General features: G+C 35.6%; 1 non-coding gene across 1 annotated transcript; it reads left to right on the top strand.

The window, feature by feature from the left end:
• The first annotated feature begins 7150 nt into the window (after positions 1-7150).
• On the top strand, positions 7151-7258 carry LOC126012394 (U6 spliceosomal RNA). The gene has a single exon (XR_007496885.1). It is a non-coding gene; the product is annotated as a U6 spliceosomal RNA (small nuclear RNA).
• The last annotated feature ends 15681 nt before the right edge of the window (positions 7259-22939 follow it).

Below are 22939 nucleotides of genomic sequence, written 5' to 3'. Positions count from 1 at the left end.
TCTTCATCTCTATCCCCTGACTCCCTTTGGAAAGGCATTTTACTAATGTCTCTCACTATCAATGTCATGGTAGTTCTAAGTGAAGTTAGTTCTCTAACAGCACTCAACATTTTTTTTTACTAATCATCATGGAAAAGCTATGCTGAGGTATCATCTCACACCACACTAAAATAATTTATTTGAAGGCACTGAGGAAGTAGAGTGAGAGGATAAATCAGAAAAAGAGACTACCCCTAGAATGGGAGAAACTGTTCACTCAATGGCCATTAGATAAGGGGCTAATATCTAAGATTTAAATGGCATTGAGAGAACTTAAGAAGAATAAACATCTAACACTTTTAAAAATAGTGTTAGAAAAAATAATGAAGAAGAACTTCTTCAATGAAGAGAAAAAGATGGACGAAAGGCACATGACAAAATGCTCCACATCACTAATCATCAGGGAGATGCAAACCAAAACAACGAGGTTCCATCTCATTCCACAGAGATTGACGCACATTACCAAGAACAAGAATAATCAGTTTTGTCAGGAATGTGAGGAGAAAGTAATTCTTGTTCACAGAGGGTGGAAATGCTGTCTAGTCTAGCCTTTCAGGAAAACAATATATTTCTCAAAAAAACTGGACATTCAGTTCCCATATGGTCCAGCAATAGCACTCCTAGTGATATATCCCATGAACACAAAAACACAATACAAAAATGCCCTCTGCATACCTATGTTCATTGAAGTACAATTTATAATAGCCAGAATGCTGAACAGCAGAGGAGTGGTTAAAGAAACATGGTACATATACACACTGGAAAACTATGCAGCTGACAGGTAAAATTAAGTCATGATATTTACCTATTGTAAATAAATAATTTACCATGATAAATAATTTTATCATGAAATAATTTACCAGGATAAATTTACATGCATGGACATGGAAACTATTATGCTGAGAGAAATGAGTCAGAAGGATTGACACAGAATATTCTCACTCATCTGTTTGATTTAAGAAAAGAAAAATAAAAGACATTGGGGCCAGAGAGATAGCACAGTGGTAGTAGGGTGTTTGCCTTACATGCGGCCAAACCAGGATGAACACAGGTTTGATCCTGGTGTTCTATATGGTCCACTGAGCCAGAAGTGACTTCTGAGCGTGCATAGCTAGGAGTAATCCCTGAGTACCATGGATGTCCCAAAAACAAAAACAAAAATAAAAAAAAAAAGACATTATGGTAATAATACCAAGTAACAAGAGAGATGAGTGCTAGAAGGACCTGCCCATGATATAAAGCTTACCACAAAGAGTGGTGAGTGCAGTAAGAGAAATAAGTACACTAACATCTATTATGACAATGATAGTGAGTGAGAAAAATAGAATGCCTGTCTCAAAGACAGGTAGGTTGTGGAGGAGAAGCAGATGGGGCAAAGTAGTGGGAAGGTTGCATTGGTGAAGAGGAGTGTACTTTTTGTGACTGAAAACCAACAACAAACATGTTTGTAACCATAGTGCTTAAATATATTATTAGAAAAAATAATAAAAATATAAGAACATTCCATAGGCTTTCTGTATGTTCTCATAGTAAGGCAAACAATTTTCCACACCACAAATTCAAGGGAAGAGAGTATTTATACCTTATCCTGTTGTTCTACTTGATAATTACATCATAGAAGGAAAACCAGGAGGTAAAAACCTGGAGGGAGGGATTGTTTTGTGTCATTTTATTTTATTTTATTATGATTTATTTATTTTTTATTTTGGGGAACACCCAGTGATGCTTAGGGTTTACTCCTGGCCATGTGCTCAGAAATCACTCCTGGCTTGGGGGACCATATGAGATGCTGGGGAATTGAATCGTAGTCCGTCCTAGGTTATTGTGTGCAAGGCAGATGCCCTATTGCTCTGTCACCACTCCGGCCCCATTTTGTGTCATTTGAAAAGCTGGTTACAATGTGTATGTTAGAAGAAGAGAAAATGGGGACCAGAAGGTAAGGTGTATAATGCCTGAGCACTGCTTGATATGGCCCAAGGGGGGGGGGGCGAGACAGACAAACAGAGACTGAGAGACAGAGACAGACAGAAAGAATCCTTAATATTAGCAATAGTAATAAAAAAGAGTGAGAAAGAGTAATAAGTGACTTGCTTAAGACAGAGTGCTTAGGGGACCGGGCGGTGGCGCTGGAGGTAAGGTGCCTGCGCTAGCCTAGGACGGACCGCGGTTCGATCCCCCGGTGTCCCATATGGTCCCCCAAGAAGCCAGGAGCAACTTCTGAGCGCATAGCCAGGAGTAACCCCTGAGCGTCACAGGGTGTGGCCCAAAAACCAAAAAAAAAAAAAAAAAAAAAAAAAAAAAGACAGAGTGCTTAAGAGAGACTTGCTTAAGACTTGCTTAAGAGTTGGAAACTCTGGGACACTTTTCCAGATCCACCTGGCAGATAGAACCCCTATAGAGGTATTTGTTCTATAAGGTGCTGTAGAATGATTATGTCAGGGATTTTCCTGAGGCTGAAAGCTTTGGGGACTTCACAACACCAGAAATGGGAGGGACACATAAAGAAGGGTGATTAGTATTACTATTTGGGCTAGATCTAGGGCTGTCCCTCCTCCATCACAGAAAGCTCTGGTTATAAGGACCATCAATACTGCATTGCTCCAGGGCACTACTAAGCCCTATTGTTTCTGCTGAGCTTCTCCTAAGCACCTCACCTACTCCTTGGGCAATGTCCTGTTACCCTTTAAGTATACTACTTTCTCTTTTGGTTCCATATAAGCATGTTGTAAGAGAATAAACTCCCTGGTTATCAGTTTGGGTTTCTTTCTTTCCCAGTAATGAGCTGGGGAGAACATCCTGGGTGCCTACAGACATGGTCAGCACACACAGGCTTCTCTAAAAGTACACAGCCCAGCACTGAACTCTCAAGAGGGGAGGAGATTTGGGTGCTGTATATTGGGGAACCATGTAACCAGTCCACACTATTCGGTAGATTTATTTTTAATTTTTTGAGAGACTCTATACTGTCTCCTATAGAGTTTCAAACTGCATTAGTCCTAACAATAAGTGGTTTGAGAGCGCCTTTTTCTTTGTCTCTGCAGAGCACTTGTTTCTATGCTTTTTTCATAAGTCATTTTTTCACTGCTCTGAGATATCTCATTGTGACTTTCATTTTCCAAACTGTTTACTTTAGGGAAAAATTATTACATGTAATTTGAATATCTGTAATATAAAGAATACTTTGGTAGTTAGGAGCACATCTTTTAATTAGAACATGTATAAACAGGAACTTAATAAGTGGCTGATATTTTCATTTTGCAGCTATATTTTTATGATTTAATGATGTGTTCTTGATTGTAATTTTAACAAAATTTTAAAGAAGGCAGATTTAGCAGAGGTGACAATGACAGTCCCCAAATGAAGATGGTTAAACTAACATTTTTCCAGAATGTATATATTAAATTTACTCCAGCATATACTACTTCTTATAAAAATAGTATTTCAAACTTTCAGTTTCTGTGAGGGGCACACGAGTTTATCACTGAAATTAAGAAGGATAATGATGGAAAAATTTGTTAATAAATAACATCATCTGCTACTAGTAACTCATTCTCAAGGATCATATCTGGAGGGACTCGGGGACTCTATATGTAATGGAAAATAATTAAATCTGGTATTGTAGAGTTCAAGGTAAGTACAGTACTCTTGTACTATCTAGTCAGGCCTATTTTAAATCCAGGTATGAATGATTCTAATAACCCTGATTTTATAAAGGGTCCTTTTTTGTGAGGTGGGCATGCCTGGTAGTGCCTCATTTGCTCAAGGATGATTCCTGATGGTACTTGGAAGACTATATGGTGTGCCAGGGATCAAACCTTGCTCTACCACTTGCAAAGAAAGTGCCCTGCCTATGGTCTATCTTTCAAACCTCAAGAAATTTTGAGGTATAATTTAGAATAAGGAAGGAATAACAATAACATGAGAGGGCATTTTAAAGTCATCAGGTATTTGTAAAGAGGGAGTGGACTAAATGGAATATATTATAAAAGATGGAAATAGAGGTTCTTGGATAGCTCATCAGTAATGCATATTTCTTGGAAGTACAATGCCAATATTCCAGTCTGAGCCCCATCTTCCTGTATGTCTGAAAGCAATATCCTTCAGCTTTTGTTCAAAAATTTTAGCTAAAAAAATTCGGAATCATAATAGCCAACGAACAATGTACTAAAGTCACATTAAACAGTCCAATATAATTTTCAGCTATTTCTGTAACATAAATCTATAATGGCAGCCTAAATTAATGGCACTAAGTATTCACTGCATTGAAGAAATGGTGACATGTTCTTACCATAGGTAATTCAAAGTTTTAGAATCCTGACCTAGTCTACATGTACTCCAGTTATTAAAAAAAAAGCAATTTATAGTGAGACAAAATTTATTTCAAATTTAGAGAAAATTCAATATACCAAACTTTAGCTGTCTCTATTTTATCATCTCATTTAAATTATGACAACTACATTTTTAGCTATCAGCCTATAGAATATTACACGATCAATATTACTCCTTAAAAATATTCATTATATAATTATATGCCTGCTTCACACTTATAGTTATAAATTAAAGTGATATCAATGGCAGTCTCCTATGATAATATTGCTTTGGCAAAATAAGTTGTCTGTTATTAAAATACCCTGATGTATCTTAAGTATGTCTTAAGCAAAGGCTGTGTTTATTTTAGTACACAATAGTTTATATCCTACAAAATTATACTATAATTTACAGATGATTTAAGGAAGCTTCAAAAATCATTTTTATTATGTGAGGTTTTATGGTGATCTGAGAAAGAAACTTTAAGAATTTGGCCAATGTTTTGAATGTTTTACAAACCCATGGTAGATTTTTTTTCACACTAAGTTTAGAAGTTCTAAGGTCTCCATCTAATCCTCCATTTCATCACAGGTGGATTAATTTAGCCATTTTATCCATTTTGTATAGGGGACATTTAATCATATATATGTCAGAAAGAAATTTATCTTGAGTGAAAATATTCCACTGCTGGAATCAATAAATTTCTTTTATTTTGAAGCATGTGTATTAGTCTATGTTTTATGCATGTATATGTATATTATAAATAATAAGTAAAAGCTAAAGTAATTTCCTATTATAACATAAAAGCTTTGTCCAAGTAAATAAGTAAGACTCTTTAAGAGGAGAAACAAGAATTGTCTGAATTTTGTACTTGTTTTTCTTCTTGCCCTATCTTCAAATTTTATCTTAGTGAATAATGGGCTTCCTGTCCTGTTTTCTAACACAGATTTTGAGCAGCAGTCATGAATATCATCTTAAAATGTCATTTTGTCCTATGTTGACCTCAGAGTCTCATATATTTGAAATTCTATTTTTAAAAATTCTACTACTGCAATTTTCTGAAATCCCATGGGAACTTACTTAGAGTGGAACAGCCTTTTATTTTATCAAAAGCGTCTTTCTTCTCCTGTTTTCTGATTAAAATGTGTTTTACTCGATTATGCTTTCAATAAAACTGAAAATAAATGGTTGCTACAATCTGTGGAATAACCTTTCCTTGAATTCAATTAATAATGTTTTCAATCAGCCTTTCTATTATCTAAATAACAAAATCTTTTTTATCTTGAATTTCTCATTTTCTAACCCTTCAATTATTTCTCTTCCTCTATCCGGAACTGTCTTCATCCTTCTTAAGTTCTGGAGTGTGAAACTAGACACAGTAAGATCTCACTAGTGCTGGATTTAATAGGAGGATTACCTTGCAGTTCTTATTTACTTCTATTTATGCATCCTTTAAACTCTGAAAGGTGTAGATAAGATGTAAATGGATGTCCCGATGTTCATGGTCTTGAATAATATTATATTACTTTTCATAAAGATATGGATGTTATTCCCAGAAACCTGGGTATTCTATATCAGAAGTAATTACTTTCTGCCTATCTATAGCATTCTAAGTTTCAATTAGATGAATTATTTTACACGTCCTCTGGTAAAACCATTACTGCTAAAAGTTGTTTGAGCAGAACAGAGCAGCTCTGCATTTTAACAGAGTGAGAAAGGACCACTTTGTATCCAGCCTATAAAGAATCATTTCTTAGGGATACGCACTACAGTGTACTGCTTCTCAAGTTAATCCAAGCAGACCAGAATGCCCTTTAAGTTTATTTCATTTTCTTATCTGACTTTATTATCTAACAAGCGAAACAACTTTAACAATTTTTTTTGAAGTCCTATAAAATTTTAAGTAAATAATGTTTAAAATAAAACATAAAACTGATAGGAGATGTCACTTGTACCTGTTTAATATGTTAAATAGAAATAAAAGTGCCTAGGGTTTATTTACTCTTGATTTTTGTTTTTATTTTCTTGTTTCAAAAATGATGAAATAATTTACATCTATTGTTATATATTGGATACTCACTGTGGTAGTACATAACTGTTGTCAAAAGATCTAAAAAATGATCATAGTTTGACTTCTTTTATGTTTTTGTTCATTTTTTTTGGCGGGGGGGTCACACCCAGCTGTGCTCAGGGCTTACTCCTGGCTCTACGCTCAGAAATAGCTCCTGGCAAGCTCAGGAGACCATATGGGATGCCAGGATTTGAACCACCATCCTTCTGTTTGCAAGGCAAACACCTTAACTCCATGCTATCTCTCTGGTCCTGTTTTTGTTCATTTACTTTTGAAAACTGCATTCTATTTATTTTATTTTATTTATTATTATTTTATTTTATTTTTCTCTTTAGGCCATTGTCTTTCAAAATTTTTATATTAATTTTTATTTTGACCAAAGTGGATTACAAATCATTCACAGTAGTATTTCAGGTACTCAGTGACATTGAATCAGGGGCATTCCACCACCAATGTTGTTCTCCCTCCACCCCTATTCACAGTTTCAGTGTAATGCCATTTATTTGAAATCAGAGACTTTTTTTTTTTGTATTCACTCTAACTCTGAACTTCAGGGTCTTTGTTTAAAACTTGTTTGACATTGCATGCAGTGCAGAGTGGGGTTTAAGAAAAAAAATATCCATTTCGTATCTTTCTTTAAGATCTCCAGCTACATAATTACTCTGTTAGGTAAGTTTAGGAAGTTTTTATAAAGGCAATTAATTGAGCGGCATCTTAAAAATACAGAGATTTGTGCTTGCTTTGGCAGCACATATACTAAAATTGGAATGATACAGAGAAGATTAGCATGGCCCCTGAAAAAAAAATACAGAAATTCAGCCTGAACAATAATACTGCCAACCAGGCAGCCAACTAAGTCTGGACATTATCATCACAATAGTCTCCCTAACTATGCCAGGTTGAACCTTGAGCCCAGAACTAGTCTTAATCCCTGATCACAGTTCAAGAGGCTAAGGCCCAAACAACAACAATATAATAACTCAAAACAGCAGCAAAACAATCTGCTCCTTTCCACCTCTACATCTTTAAAAGAGATGTTGTTTTTAAAGATGCTAAGATAAATATTTATAAAAGTTGTTGCATTTTATCCTATCTACAGAATAAAATATATATTCTTTTTTAACACTCTATAAATTGACACCATCTATGTAAAATTATCTCTTCAGTTTCTTTTTTTTGTATCTTCAGTTTCTTATCTCTCCTCCATACACACAATATACTTTTATTAGTTTATGATTCTGTCCTACTTTTTTGTAAATTTTTAAATATATCTTGATGTGGATGAACATATATGTACTCATGATTCTATTGTTTTGTTTTCTTTAGCCATTCTCAATAGTAATTAAGTCTTAATCTTGACTCAAGGCACTTCCAGGCAGTTTAGGGAACCATATGTATTGTTTGGGATTAACCAGGGTAGACTGCATGATTGTCCCTGTATTATTTTTCTGGCATTATTTTATGTTATTATTATTATTATTATTATTATTATTATTTGCCTTTAGCTTTATTTTTACCAAGAAATCCTCACTCAGGGATTATCCCTGGTGGTGCTCTGGGAAGCATATAAAGTGCTGGGTATCAAATCAGTATTAGTTGTGTTCAAGCAAAGTGCCTTAATCTCTGTACTGTCCATAGGGATCAATAATATTTCTATTTTCATGCACCATTTGTGAATATTGGGTAATTTTGAATCATACCCATTTGTGCTTAGGAATTACTTCTTGCTCTGTGCTCAGGATCACTCCTGGTGGGCTTGGAGAACATATAGGATGCTGAGGATTAAATCTGGACTAGCCACATACAAAGAAAGCATCCTACCCACGATGCTATCTCTACACCCAAACTTTCTGAAACTACTTTTTCCATTGACAGATTATTCATTTAACTTATAAATTATAGGTAAGTTAAAAAGGTTTAATTGCACTTAATATTTATATATATTTTCAGACATTGCTTTTAATGCTAAAATTTTAATTTTATGTACAAGAACTATAAAATAAGTAATTCAATATTTTATTATGAGAGCTAGTAATGAAGTACACATTTTGTGGTAGAGTTTTAATAAAAAAAGTAATATTTTCAAGTTTTCTTTTTTCTTTTTTTCCTTTTAGCATAAAAGATAATTTAAATAGGTGAATAAATAGGTTTAGTTCAGTTTTTAATAAAAGCATAAAGTAAAATACTACAATAAAAAGTTTTTATGTATTTTGTAAATTAGTCAAAACAATGTTCAGTCAAAATATGTTTGAAAATGTAATCTGTACACAGATATATATATATGTATAATGAAATTATCTAGTTTTTTGGAGATCTGGAAGAAGAAATTTTTAGACAGTGATACAGCATATACTGAGGCCCAAAGCAATATGCATGAGCATATGGTTAAGGTAAAAGAAAAAATAAGGTAAGGTGAAAAGAGAGTTAAGAACCATATTAACTAATATTAATAATAATAGTTTAGTAAATTTTATAGAAATGTTAAGTTAAATTAATATTAATTTAATGTTTGAGTTGTGTGATGAAGGATGATGGGAAGGAAATCAATAGCTTTTGTTTCTTCATATTAAAATATTTTAGCCTAATAAGTATTATCTATATGTAGTATAAGTATATAATATAATGATACATCATATATGTGTACATTTTAAATCTAAATATAAGAAGCATGTCTAAATCTTTAAAAAGTGATAGACAAGTTAGACATGCACACTTAATTTTTAATTTTTCAATATTTGGGGTCTGGCACCCTGCTTGGGGCTTTAAGGTCCATTCCTAGAATCATGTTGTCCAGATTTATAGACTTAATGGTCCAATGCTAAGCTCAGTGATGCTATGTGATTCAGGAATCAATTCTGGGACTAAAGACATGAAAGCTTTAAGCTTTAGCCCTTTAGGCAATTGTACTTTCTCCCAACTTCTCTAATGCCAAAACAATTTGCAAAGACAAGAGTAAAATGATCCTTGATGTTAAAGGGAACAGCATTTAATGATGTGTAAACAAAAACGCAATTTTTGAGTATATTTTTCAATTGACATATTTCAAATGTAAAATCTAGAAAATAAATTACACTTTATGTAAAATTAAACTGATTATTAATTAAATATAATCAATATAGAGGCCAGAGAGGAAGTACAGTGGGCAGAGCATTTGCCTCGAACCAACCGATCTGTGTTTAATCTCCAGCATCTCATATGGCCACACAAGCCCACCAAGACTAATCCCTGAGTGCAAAAGTGTAAGCTCTGAGCACCTCCATGCCCTGAACACTACCTGTGCCCTACCCAAAAATATGTTCAATTAAAAAATATATATACACAAAATATATATGATAAGTAGGTCTTATATATTAACTACTTAAATTACTTACACAATTTAAATGACATATTCAGGCTCAAATATTAAACTCTATATTTTTTAAAATATTTTTATTGAGACCCATGTGAGTTACAAGTCTTTCACAGTTATATTTAAGATACATAGAAAGTTATATTTAAGATCCATAGACGGTGAATTAGGGAATTCCTCCAACCAATGTTGACCTTCCTTCACTCCTGTTCCCAGCATGCATCCCATATTTCCTCCCTTTACCCCTTGACTGCTAATGTAACCAGTCCCCATGGTATATAGCTTGTTGTTGGTCTTGATTCTGTTGTTGTTGGCTTTGAGTTTGGTATTTAGGCTGATCATTATTTATTTCCATTCAATGTTCATGTGACTATTTGCTCCTGAAACCATCCACTTCCTTTTATGCCCCTTAATTTATGAAGAAGAAAAAATGATGATTCAAGTTCTGTGGTTCTGTTGAAAAAAAAAAGCTGGGAGGAATTCATCTAGGAGCTATCAATATCAATTTAAAGGAAGAAAAGGGGGAGAAATGAAGAAGAAAAAGCAACGACAGAATACACAACAACCACAAAAAGGAGGGCTGGTGTGTCAAGGTTTTGTTCCTTTTTTTTTGCATAAGCCCAGTAAGTATTTGAAAAATTTGAAAGGGAATGTCCTTGGCCTAAGAGGTACAGGATTTCTCCAACCTTGAAGCATACTGTCATGGGAATAACTACAGGCTCCAGATAGTCTCATTATTGAACCCCAAAGTCTTTCTATGGTGCCAGGAAATGTTCTGCTCAGCTGTGGCTGACAAAATCAGGCCTCTGTAATTAAATACCTTGGTATTTGCACAGGTCATAGGAGAAAGCCTATGATGGAGTCTTAATGGTTCTAGAAGTTCTGCTTCGTCAAGGTTTTTGTAGACAGTATTTTGTAGTTAGTGATCTTGGTTTTTGCACAGATTTTAGGATAAAGTCTAGTATATAGCCTTTCCTTATGTTTCCAGAAGTTCTGCTCAGTCATAGCTGTCAAATTCAGACCTCTGGAATTTGAGAACTTGGTTTTTGTTCACATCCTAGGCTGAAGCCCAGGCTAGGATCTTTCTTATTGGGCCCAGGAAAAGTTTTTCCCAGTGCATTGTTTTCTGTAATTAGTGATCTTGATTTTTGTGCATATCAAGGACTTAGTCTTCTGATTTTACTTACCATTAGGTGATGAGGTAGGGCAACCTGCTCTTAGGTCTAGTTGTTGCTGTTTCCTTGTCATCAGGATGTTGTATTTACCTGGTGCAAGTTGGTGTCCCGGTAGTATTAGCTGCTCTCCAGAGGGTGTTTGATTCCTAGTGCTGTTGCAGTGAACTATGATGTTTCTACGGTAGGGATTTGGGGTTCAGGGTTGGAAGGTCGCTGTCCTATAGCATGGAGTTTAAGTTGAGTCCCCATGACAAGCGTTCATGGTTGGAGGTACCCCTATATTATAAAATTTATGGGTTCTTATCCCTAGTAAACAGGAGATTGTTTCTATACAAAAGATTTCTCCCTTTTTTAATATGCCTATGCAAAAAGGGAATAGTGCCATATTATATTGCTGGTAGGGATAAGTATGTCAGGCTAAACACTTTCTGTATCCTAGTTTTCACCTGAGCATTTATCACAAGCAAGACTTTTTCTTCTAGAATTTCAAACCAAGCAGAACTCAAACAAGTGAAATTAAATATATATAAAGTTAAAAAAAATGAGAAAATAGAAAACTTAAAAATATTTAAGAAAAAAGGAGGAAGAATAAAAGGGGGAATGGAGGAGGCTACTTTAACATTTGGAAATAAAATATATAATATAGTGTTATTATATAAATATAGTGGTAAGTAATGTATTTTTAATATATAAAATATATTAAATAAGTTGTACATACCCCAAATATATCCTATGCAATGATTTTATTAGAAAGCTATCATTGAATAGCCAATGGTAAACAAGCCAAAAAAATTCTAAAGACAGAAAAAATTAACACTACAGGAATATTTTTTTCATGTGAAGCATTAGGCTGATTGAATATCCCACAATGATTTTTTACGAGTGAGATGTGAGGATATCTCCACATTGTACTATGAATAAGCACTCACTATGTACAATATTGGTGTAAAATTTAATGTGACCTAATACTCCATTTTATAGTGAAGTGTGTACTTAAATAATATTCATTTGCAGAATCTCTAATGATATCTGATCCATATCAGTGGCTGGGAATTTCTTGCAGTATTTCATTAGACTTGTCAGGTAGATTTATTCAGAAATTAGAATAAATGAGCATGTCAGCATAAGTTATTGGGGTAATTTGTGAAATAGTTAATGAGATATTTTTAGAGTTCATAAAAGGAAAGATCTATGCCATTGAATTACTGTACAATAATTTTACTTTGATAGCACAAATGAGTTAGTATTTTTTTCAAAAACAGCACCGTGAAGATGAACAATTAAATGTTCTCAAAAGGTATGATATTATTTAGGAGTTGACTTAAAAAAGAATGTGTAGTGTAAAAAATAATTTAATTTAATTTAATTTAATTTAATAGGAAAAAATGTGGTATCTATTTGGGGTGTGCATTCTCATTGTTGCTTTAGGGACCCTGAGTAAGAATATTAAGGTAGGCTTGAATGTATAGTTCCCAGGCCAACTAATTTTTTATTTATCATGATGGTGCTGGATGCAAAATGAACCACTCCCAGCTGGCGCAAGAGATCATGCAGTGCACTATGCAGAGGGTTCAACTCTAGCTTTCTGATTATTATGAATTAACTAAGCATATATTCTTTTTTTTTTTTTTTTTTGGTTTTTCGGGTCACACCCTTTTGATGCTCAGGGGTTACTCCTGGCTAAGAGTTCAGAAATTGCCCCTGGCTTGGGGGTGACCATATGGGACACCGGGGAATCGAACCGTGGTCCTTCCTTGGCTAGCACTTGCAAGGCAGACACCTTACCTCTAGCGCCACCTCTCCGGCCCATAAGCATATATTCTTAAACATTTTGAAAATAATTTATAAGTATTTTTAAAAATATATAGTAAGAATTCTCTATATTTACAATATATATTCTAACTTTTTTGAGAGGGAAGGGGGCATACCCAGCAACACTCAGGGGTTACTCCAGGCTCTGTGCTTAGAAATCACTCCTGGAAGGCTCAGGGAACCATATCTGATGTCAGGAATAGAACCCGGGTTGGCGCGTAAAACATAAATGCCCTATCTGCTACCCTATTGCTCCAGCCTCAATATATTCTAACATTTTATAGTGTAACGACTGTGATCTTATTGAATGTGGATTCAAGCACTGACCACAGGATATTCAAAGATTAAAGAAGTCCTACTAGTGAATCCACATTAAATAATCATACTTGTTAAATTTGTGGTATGCTGTGCTCTAAAAAAGAAAAAAATAGTAATTTTAAAGGAAAAAAGAATATGTTAGTTTATCTTAGTTTGGACAGTGTTCAAATATAAATTGTATAAGCATTATAGCAAAAAAGGAAGTATATTGATGTTGGCAGATACCACAGGGCATTCTATCTGAAGTGAGAAAGTTGGACGTGGGCTATTAGAAAATTATCTCCATCTGAAGGGAGAAAAAGGATGATCTGTTTTATATCAGCTACTAGCAATGGGCTCAAAGGGCTTGTGAAGAATGTTTATTACATGTGTATTTCTCAACTCTGAAATAATCACTAAAATTTATATATTTTCAATACAATTTCTATGATAATATATTGAATTCAAGTAAGAAAAACATGTGTATATATCAAACTTTATAATACATCATTATAAGCATATCTTATATATATATATATATATATAATTTTTGTCTCCCTATAGATCCTAGGTAAATAAACACCTTTCAGGTAAATCACTCCAATTTATGTTTTTATATGCCTCATCAAGAAAATTATTACTGGCACTCCTTCCTAAAGTGTAGGTAAGTCTCATCTTAAATCTAAGGGAAATAATTAAATCTGAGTGATTGATAGAGCTAATTATCATTGATAAAATAACTAAATGTACTTGTGTATTTTCTAGGACAAGATCTTTGTTCAGAAGTTGGAGATGCACTTACAGAGAATGTCTTCTCTGTAGAATCTGTAATTTAAGTATAAATTATAGAAAAACAATGGAAAGTGAGTTTTTAAATGTATGTGATAAACATTGTCATTTTTGCAAAGTTAGCCTTCCAGCCACTCCTAAAACCCCTTCTGTTTAAGATACTGTGGTGTCTACAGTATCTGTCATAGCTTTAACCTCTGAAATAGGTGTGTGAAATGCCACCTATTCCTTCCTTTTACATCCTGGATTCTTCTCTATACCTCTAGTTTTACACACATACTTAGAACAAACATACTATACAAACTAGAATACTTCCACCTCCATCATATTTGAAATTTATAGCAGCCCATTCGTAGACTCAACCTTCTGTCACAATTCACTTCATTTAAATTCACAACTGTACCATGTGATCCCTGAGAACAAAGTTTCAAGGGATCACCAAATTGTCATCCAGTCATAGTTTTAGACAAAGATCACTCTATCTATATAAACAGACATTGACTAGGCCCAGCATCACTCATTTATCAGCAGAGCACTAAAGATATGGGAAAACAAAATAACATAAAAGCACCAAAAAAGAGCAATTAAAGTCCTGAGTTAATCCCTACAATATCAAAATGAAATAATCTGCCTGAAGACTTCTCTAGTAAAACTGCCATTTGGGTTTTCATTAATTGAATAGAGAATCAATTAATATAAGGAGATTCTGATGAATAAACATGAAAGAAAATATTAAACAGATGTAAAAGGTCTAAAAATTTTAAAGCTGGACATATTTTATTCCTTACATAAAAGAAACCCATAGTGCATCAAAGACTTGAAATCTCATTGGTAACTATAAAGTACTTTGAGGAAACTATAGACATAATGCTCTTAAATTTGAACCTCCCAGGAGTCTTCAACAACATGAGACCACTAGTAAAGGAAACGATAGAAATGAGTAACTGAACAGGGTTTGGAGAGATAGCACAGCAGTAAGATGTTTTTTTTTTTTTTTTTTTTTTTTTTTAAGAAATTAGAAAATAATGTTTATTTTTTTTTTAATTTTTTTTTATTTAAACACCTTGATTACATACATGATTGTGTTTGGGTTTCAGTCATAAAAGGAACACCACCCATCACCAGTGCAACATTCCCATCACCCAAGTCCCAAATCACCCTCCTCCCCACCCAACCCCCGCCTGTACCCTAAACAGGCTCTACATTTCCCTCATACATTCTCAATATTAGGACAGTTCAAAATGTAGTTATTTCTCTAACTAAACTCATCACTCTTTGTGGTGAGCTTCCTGAGGTGAGCTGGAACTTCCAGCTCTTTTCTCTTTTGTGTCTGAAAATTATTATTACAAGGGTGTCTTTCATTTTTCTTAAAACCCATAGATGAGTGAGACCATTCTGCGTTTTTCTCTCTCTCTCTCTGACTTATTTCACTCAGCATAATAGATTCCATGTACATCCATGTATAGGAAAATTTCATGACTTCATCTCTCCTGACAGCTGCATAATATTCCATTGTGTATATGTACCACAGTTTCTTTAGCCATTCATCTGTTGAAGGGCATCTTGGTTGTTTCCAGAGTCTTGCTATGGTAAATAGAGCTGCAATGAATATAGGTGTAAGGAAGGGGTTTTTGTATTGTATTTTTGTGTTCCTAGGGTATATTCCTAGGAGTGGTATAGCTGGATCGTATGGGAGCTCGATTTCCAGTTTTTGGAGGAATCTCCATATCGCTTTCCATAAAGGTTGAACTAGACAGCATTCCCACCAGCAGTGGATAAGAGTTCCTTTCTCTCCACATCCCCGCCAACACTGTTTATTCTCATTCTTTGTGATGTGTGCCATTCTCTGGGGTGTGAGGTGGTATCTCATCGTTGTTTTGATTTGCATCTCCCTGATGATTAGTGATGTGGAACATTTTTTCATGTGTCTTTTGGCCATGCGTATTTCTTCTTTGTCAAAGTGTCTGTTCATTTCTTCTCCCCATTTTTTGATGGGGTTAGATGTTTTTTTCTTGTAAAGTTCTGTCAGTGCCTTGTATATTTTGGAGATTAGCCCCTTATCTGATGGGTATTGGGTGAATAGTTTCTCCCACTCAGTGGGTGGCTCTTGTATCCTGGGTACTATTTCCTTTGAGGTGCAGAAGCTTCTCAGCTTAATATATTCCCATCTGTTAATCTCTGCTTTCACTTGCTTGGAGAGTGCAGTTTCCTCCTTGAAGATGCCTGTAATGTCCTGTAGTGTTTTGCCTATGTGCTGTTCTATATATCTTATGGTTTTGGGGCTGATATCGAGGTCTTTAATCCATTTGGATTTTACCTTTGTACATGATGTTAGCTGGGGGTCTAAGTTTAATTTTTTGCAAGTGGCTATCCAATTGTGCCAACACCACTTGTTGAAGAGGCTTTCCCTGCTCCATTTAGGATTTCCTGCTCCTTTATCAAAAATTAGATGGTTGTATCTCTGGGGAACATTTTCTGAGTATTCAAGCCTATTCCACTGATCTGAGGACCTATCCTTATTCCAATACCATGCTGTTTTGATAACTGTTGCTTTGTAGTACAGTTTAAAGTTGGGAAAAGTAATTCCTCCCATATTCTTTTTCCCAATGATTGCTTTAGCTATTCGAGGGTGTTTATTGTTCCAAATGAATTTCAAAAGTGTCTGATCCACTTCTTTGAAGAATGTCATGGGTATCTTTAGAGGGATGGCATTAAATCTGTATAATGCCTTGGGGAGTATTGACATTTTGATGATGTTAATCCTGCCAATCCATGAGCAGGGTATGTGTTTCCATTTCCGTGTGTCCTCTCTTATTTCTTGGAGCAGAGTTTTATAGTTTTCTTTGTATAGGTCCTTCACATATTTAGTCAAGTTGATTCCAAGATATTTGAGTTTGTGTGGTACTATTGTGAATGGGGTTGTTTTCTTAATGTCCATTTCTTCTTTATTACTGTTGGTGTATAGAAAGGCCATTGATTTTTGTGTGTTAATTTTGTAGCCTGCCACCTTGCTATATGAGTCTATTGTTTCTAGAAGCTTTTTGATAGAGTCTTTAGGGTTTTCTAAGTAGAGTATCATGTCATCTGCAAACAGTGAGAGCTTGACTTCTTCCTTTCCTATCTGGATTCCCTTGATATCCTTTTCTTGCCTAATCGCTATAGCAAGTACTTCCAGTGCTATGTTGAATAGGAGTGGTGAGAGAGGACAGCCTTGTCTTGTGCCAGAATTTAGAGGGAAGGCTTTCAGTTTTTCTCCATTGAGGATAATATTTGCCACTGGCTTGTGGTAGATGGCCTTCACTATATTGAGAAAGGTTCCCTCCATTCCCATCTTGCTGAGAGTTTTGATCAAGAATGGGTGTTGGACCTTATCAAATGCTTTCTCTGCATCTATTGATATGATCATGTGGTTTTTATTTTTCTTGTTATTGATGTTGTGTATTATGTTGATAGATTTACGGATGTTAAACCAGCCTTGCATTCCTGGGATGAAACCTACTTGATCGTAGTGGATGATCTTCTTAATGAGGCATTGAATCCTATTTGCCAGGATTTTGTTGAGGATCTTTGCATCTGCATTCATCAGTGATATTGGTCTGTAATTTTCTTTTTTGGTAGCGTCTCTGTCTGGTTTAGGTATCAAGGTGATGTTGGCTTCATAAAAGCTATTTGGGAGTGTTTCTGTTTGTTCAATTTCATGAAAGAGTCTTGCCAAGATTGGCAGTAGTTCCTCTTGGAAAGTTTGATAGAATTCATTAGTGAATCCATCTGGACCTGGGCTTTTGTTTTTCGGCAGACATTTGATTACTGTTTTAATTTCATCAATGGTGATGGGGGTGTTTAGATATGCTACATCCTCTTCCTTCAACCGTGGAAGATTATAAGAGTCCAAGAATTTATCCATTTCTTCCAGGTTCTCATTTTTAGTGGCGTAGAGTTTTTCAAAGTAGTTTCTGATTACCCTTTGAATCTCTGTCATATCAGTAGTGATCTCTCCTTTTTCATTCCTGATACGAGTTATCAAGTTTCTCTCTCTCTCTTTCTTTGTTAGGTTTGCCAGTGGTCTATCAATCTTGTTTATTTTTTCAAAGAACCAACTTTTGCTTTCGTTGATCTTTCGGATTGTTTTTTGAGTTTCCACTTCGTTGATTTCTGCTCTCAGCTTTGTTATTTCCTTCTGTCTTCCTGTTCTTGGGTCCTTTTGTTGAGCATTTTCTAGTTCTATTAGCTGTGTCATTAAGCTACTCAGGTAAGCTCCTTCTTCCTTCCTGATGTGTGCTTGCAAAGCTATAAATTTTCCTCTCAGTACTGCTTTTGCTGTGTCCCATAAGTTCTGAGAGTTTGTGTCTTTATTGTCATTTGTTTCCAGGAACCTTTTTATTTCCTCCTTGATTTCATCTCGGACCCACTGGTTATTGAGCATGAGGCTGTTTAACTTCCAGGTGTTAAAGTGTTTCTTCTGAGTCCCTTTGGAGTTCACAAATAATTTCAGAGCCTTGTGGTCAGCGAAGGTAGTCTGCAAAATTTCTATCCTCTTGATCTTATGGAGGTATGTTTTATGTGCCAGCATGTAGTCTATCCTGGAGAATGTCCCATGTACATTGGAGAAGAATGTGTATCCAGGTTTCTGGGGATGGAGTGTCCTATATATATCCACTAGGCCTCTTTCTTCCATTTCTCTCCTCAGGTCTAGTATATTCTTGTTGGGTTTCAGTCTGGTTGACCTGTCCAGTGTTGACAAAGCCGTGTTTAGGTCCCCCACAATTATTGTGTTGTTGTTGATATTATTTTTCAGATTTGTCAGCAGTTGTATTAAATATTTTGCTGGCCCCTCATTCGGTGAATATATGTTTAGGAGAGTTATTTCTTCCTTCTCTACGTACCCCTTGATTAATATAAAATGTCCGTCTTTGTCCCTTACAACCTTCCTGAGTATAAAGTTTGCATTATCTGATATTAGTATGGCCACTCCAGCTTTTTTATGGGTGTTGTTTGCTTGGATAACTTTTCTCCAGCCTTTTATTTTGAGTCTATGTTTGTTCTGACTATTCAGGTGCGTTTCTTGTAGGCAGCAGAAGGTTGGATTGAGTTTTTTGATCCATTTAGCCACTCTGTGTCTCTTAACTGGTGCATTTAGTCCATTGACGTTGAGAGAAAGAATTGTCCTGGGATTTAACGCCATCTTTATTTCAAAATTTGGTGTGTCTTTTGGGTAGTCTTGTCTTAGATTAGGTCTTTCAGTTTTTCTCTTAAGACTGGTTTTGTGTCTGTGAAGTTTCTGAGCTGTTTTTTGTCTGTGAAACCATGTATTCTTCCATCAAACCGGAAAGTGAGTTTTGCTGGGTATAGTATTCTGGGTGAAGCATTCATTTCATTCAGTCTTGTCACAATATCCCACCACTGCTTTCTGGCATTGAGCGTTTCTGGTGACAGGTCTGCTGTAAATCTCAGGGAAGCTTGCTTGAACATGATTTCCCCTTTTGATCTTGCTGTTTTCAGAATTCTGTCTCTATCTGTGGGATTTGTCATTGTGACTAGGATGTGTCTTGGGGTGGTTTTTCTGGGGTCTCTTTTGGTTGGTACTCTTCGGGCATGCAGGATTTGATCACATATATTCTTTAGCTCTGGAAGTTTCTCTTTAATGATGTTCTTGACCATTGATTCTTCCTGGAAATTTTCTTCCTGGGTCTCTGGGACTCCAATGATTCTTAAGTTGTTTCTGTTGATCTTATCATAGACTTCTATTTTCGTCTGTTCCCATTCTTTGACTAATTTTTCCATTGTCTGCTCATTTGCTTTAAGTTTTTTGTCCAATCTCTCCTGCTGTATGGAATTGTTATGTATCTCATCTTCCACAGCACCAAGTCTATTCTCAGCTTCTGATACCCTGTCCCAGAGCTTATCCATTTTGTCATTCACTTCGTTTACTGAGTTTTTCAGGCCTGTTAGTTGACATGTTATTTCAGTTTGGAGTTTTGTCATTTCTGCCTTCATATTTTCTTGGTTCTTATTAGTGTTCTGTTCAACTCGATCCATGGTTTCTTGGAGTCTGTTGAGCACCTTCCATATTGCTAGTCTAAAGTCCTTATCTGAGAGGTTGATTAGTTGTTCAGTCATTATCTGGTCCTCAGAATTGTCATCTTCATTCTCTATGTCTGATGCTGGCCTGCGCTGTTTCCCCATTGTCACATTTGTATTGTGGGTTTTTCTACGTGTTGTAGTGGTATTCATTGTCTATATGATGTAGGCAGCACACTCCTCTGGCTCTTCCCTTTCTGGATGGGCTGACTTGCCTCTAAGGGAGGGGAGTCCTCCGTGGATGAAGCCTCACACTGGGTCAAATCTTAGGCCCGAGCATGTAACAGAGAAGACAGTCCAGAGAGAAATGTTTGCTTCTGTGATATAGCGCCGTTCTTAGTGTGATTTTTCCTTCTTGTTGCAATGGAGTTCTTTCCTCTGAGCCTCTTTTTGCCCCACTCGCAAGAGTTTCACGCAAGAGGACAGTAGACAGACATAGACAGGTCACACTCACAGTCTTTCACAGCTGAGCCCCACTGGGCCGGTGTCAGCAGTAAGATGTTTGCCTTGCATGAGGCCTTGCATGAGGCCGATCCAGGATGGATGGTGATTCGAATACCAGCATCCCATATAGTCCCCTGTGCCTGCCAGGAGCAATTTCTGAGTGCAGAGCCAGGAGTAACCAATGGCACCACCAGGTGTGACCCCCCCACTCAAAAGAAAGTGACTGGAAGTACATAAAAGTAAAGATTTTGTGCATGACAATAGAAACACTGCTAAATCTAAAAGGTAGCAAAATGGAAAAACATGTAGGGTTGATATTCATGATGTATAAAATTCGTACAATGATCAACAAAAATATTTTAAAACCCTAATAAAAATGGGGAATAGAAATGAACAGATATCTATTTAGTAAAAATAAGAAGATGATGTATTGGCACATGCTCACCATCATTATAATTAGGGAAATTATAATCAAGACCAACGAGATATCACACCAGTGAGAATTGCACATAATAAAAATTGTAGGAAAAATCTATGCTGGCTAGGTGTGACGAAAAGGAACTCCCATCCACTTGTGGGAATTTTGTCTGGTTTGGCATCTCTGAAAAATAGTATGGAGAGTTCTCAGTGAATTTAGGATTTGTTGTCATATGAACTAGCATTTTTACTCGCATAGGAAAACATTTGTTCATTCAAAAGAATATATGCACACTGTTATTTATTGCAGTATTTAGACAGTATCAAAGATGTGGAATAACCCTGGATGTTCAAGGACTGATAAATGAATTATGAAGAGGTTGCATATATACAATAGAAAGAAAGAAAGAAAGAAAGAAAGAAAGAAAGAAAGAAAGAAAGAAAGAAAGAAAGAAAGAAAGAAAGAAAGAAAGAAAGAAAGAAAGAAAGAAAGAAAGGAAAGAAAGAAAGAAAGAAAGAAAGAAAGGAAGGAAGGAAGGAAGGATGGAAGGAAGGAAGGAAGGAAGGAAGAAAGAAAGAAAGAAAGAAAGAAAGAAAGAAAGAAAGAAAGAAAGAAAGAAAGAAAGAAAGAAAGAAAAAGAGATTAAGAGATTCATTGAAAGAAATAATTGGTGTGAATTTTCACAATCTTTTTCAAAGAAAGAAAGAAAAAGAAAGAGTGAGAAGAAAGAATACAGGAAGGAAGGAAGGATGGAAGGAAGGAAGGAAGGAAGGAAGGAAGGAAGGAAGGAAGGAAAAAGATTCATTTAAAGAAAAAATTGGTGAGAATTGTTACAGCCTGATGTTTTAGACAGGAGTACTGATCTAAGAGATCCAAAGAATGTCAACCCATGTAAACTCAAACAAAGCAGCAAGATATCCATCATCAAATGGAGTCAAAACAGAAAAATGCTTCCTAAAATCTCTAAAGTGAAGGTAAACCTCATATACATAAGGGTGGGGGGAAGACTCACACCAGATTTTTTCAACAAAAACTTATAAGCAATTGTAGAACAAATGAATATTTAAGTAAACTTTTAATGAAAAACAACAACAACAGCAACAACAATCAAGGATCCTCTACTGAGCAAAATTATCAAAGTGGCAGGAGAAATAATTACATTCTTAGACAAATGGTTGAATGCACAAAGTAATCTTTTTTTTTTTAATTTTTATTGTGACTAAAGTTCATTACACAAAATTATTTACGGTACATAGTGACAATGAATGAAGGGCATTCCCACCACCAATATTGTCCTTCCTCCACTCCTGTTCCCAGCATGTCTCCCATATCTCCCTCATTTACTCCCCCCTCCCCAGAATACTAGTGTAACTGGTCTCCACTTTACAGCTTGTTGTAGGTTGGGTATCTATTCTGTTTGGTGTTCCAGTCTGGTCATTTTTTATTTACACTACATGTTCATATGACTGGTCCTGGTATCATCCTTCCCCCCCCCCTCAATTTATGAGGCTGAATGATTCAAGTTATGCTATTCTGTTGGAGATAAAAAGGTTATGGGGATGTGGAGAGAAAGGAACTCTTATCCACTGCTGGTGGGAATGCCGTCTAGTTCAACCTTTATGGAAAGCGATATGGAGATTCCTTCAAAAACTGGAAATCGAGCTCCCATATGATCCAGCTATACCACTCCTAGGAATATACCCTAGGAACACAAAAATACAGTACAAAAACCCCTTCCTTACACCTATATTCATTGCAGCACTATTTACCATAGCAAGACTCTGGAAACAACCAAGATGCCCTTCAACAGACGAATGGCTAAAGAAACTGTGGTACATATACACAATGGAATATTATGCAGCTGTCAGGAGAGATGAAGTCATGAAATTTTCCTATACATGGATGTATACGGAATCTATTATGCTGAGTGAAATAAGTCAGAGAGAGAGAGAAAAACGCAGAATGGTCTCACTCATCTATGGGTTTTAAGAGAAATGAAAGACATTCTTGCAATAATAATTTCCAGACACAAAAGTGAAAAGGGCTGGATGTTCCAGCTCACCATAGGAAGCTCACCACAAAGAGTGATGAGTTTAGTTAGAGAAATAACTACATTTTGAATTTTCCTTATAATGAGAATGTATGAGGGAAATGGAGAG

This window comes from Suncus etruscus, chromosome 6 (genome assembly GCF_024139225.1).
Source record: "Suncus etruscus isolate mSunEtr1 chromosome 6, mSunEtr1.pri.cur, whole genome shotgun sequence".
Classification (NCBI taxonomy): domain Eukaryota; kingdom Metazoa; phylum Chordata; class Mammalia; order Eulipotyphla; family Soricidae; genus Suncus; species Suncus etruscus.
The sequence above is the reverse complement of the archived record's forward strand: the minus strand, read 5'-3'. Positions and strand labels throughout refer to the sequence as shown.